We start from the raw sequence: 1687 nt of genomic DNA on the forward strand, positions 1-1687 counted from the left end.
GTGAGATGCCAAGAACCTTCCCAGAACAGTACTGACAGTGGTCTAAAACGACTGCAGTTATCGAACAAACTGTAACACTTTCGGCATTGAGCCAGTTATTTTTTTTAAGTGCTCGCACTTTACTTTATTTTTGGAAATAAAATCTGAAACTGTTTGCTTTTTGTATGACCGTTAAAACGGTTTCCTACTTCCTATAGTACACTTGTATTTGCTCTATATGGTTTTCCCACCAATGACAAGTGCTGGTATCTGTCACTTGTCAAGTTGTCACGTCCGACTGTGAGGTAAGTCCAACACAGACAACAACAAACAAACAAGAAAAAACCATGAAAAATAGAAAGTTTAAGTGATCAATAATTAATTCAAACATGGAAACTTTGTGAGATTCGTGTTTTGAATTTATTTGTACTGAGGCCTTCTTTCCTCGCGTTTCTCTTGAGTCTGGGTTCCCCTTATCAACATCAAGCAAGGGCAGCTGACACGGCCTGTCAATAAGGATTTTTATCGACACTTGCGTCTGCCTGTAGGGATAGAGACTTCCTGGCAACCGGATGATGACAAATTACAGTGAGCTCATATCTGGAAACTTGCAGAGGAAGAACCATAGCACTTTATAATTAGCTTTTTTTCTCCCCTAACATGTTAGTGAGATTTCTGAGGCAGTTCGTTCTATTTGAAGGGTAGTGGGTCCTGCAACGACATCCGAATGCCAGCCAAATATCAGAAAAAAAGCGGAAAAATTAAGTCAAATAGAAATAACCATTTAAAAAATACACACACACAAGCAAACGTGGGCAATAATTGTCATCACGTTTAGATGGAAAATGTGGTTGTGTTTAGTCACCAACATCGGCGGATAAATATTTAACACGGAAACTCCTTAAATTTTTCCCGAATATGGAACCGAGCAACTCCTTGTTTCCGAGTTTTTCTACTTTTAAGGCTAAAACTGGCAGAAAATCATAAACACAACGTTCAAAAGGGCCAAAACAAAGGAAGACACATTGAGTATGGCAATACCATGGGTATGAAATTGTTGGGTGTATACGTGTTTTTATCAAGCTCGAAGCACGCAAAAATGTTCTTTTTTTATATCATTAAACTAAGTTTTCCTCACATTTTCCTTTCCACATATATAAACTCTGCCTTTCGCTCACGGTGGTAAATCAACCACATTGCTAGCAAAGAAAAACCTTATAGATCGTTTTAGGATTCCCTATGTTTGTATTTGAACAAACAAGAGTACTAACGAAGAGTTTGCTTTACAGAAAAGTTTATAGCTCTATGGGGATCTTTTTCTGCTTTGTTTTTGTCTTTTTGTTTTTCTCAGGAACGTTTCAAAGGTGTATCTGGCCTTTGAAAAGTAACGAGTTACCACTACATAGGTGTCCGCTGAGGTATAGGCCAACCTACTACATGTACCTACACAAACACACGTAATCCTGGGCATGTTCTACACATATGCATATATAGGCTGTGTACTTCATATGCTTATGCAACTTCCCATAGAATGTCTCAGTGAACTATGGGTTTACAGTTGTATCTACTTAATGTCCATATTATGCTACCATAGCTCCAGTTAACATGTAGCACTTTGAAAGTTCGTGAATGTCTCTAGCACCACCACCCCCCCTCTCTCTCTCTCTCTCTCTCTCACAATATCCCTCACAGTACCCCTCCCAGAACC

Source organism: Aplysia californica, unplaced genomic scaffold, assembly GCF_000002075.1.
Source record: "Aplysia californica isolate F4 #8 unplaced genomic scaffold, AplCal3.0 scaffold00025, whole genome shotgun sequence".
NCBI classification, from domain to species: domain Eukaryota; kingdom Metazoa; phylum Mollusca; class Gastropoda; order Aplysiida; family Aplysiidae; genus Aplysia; species Aplysia californica.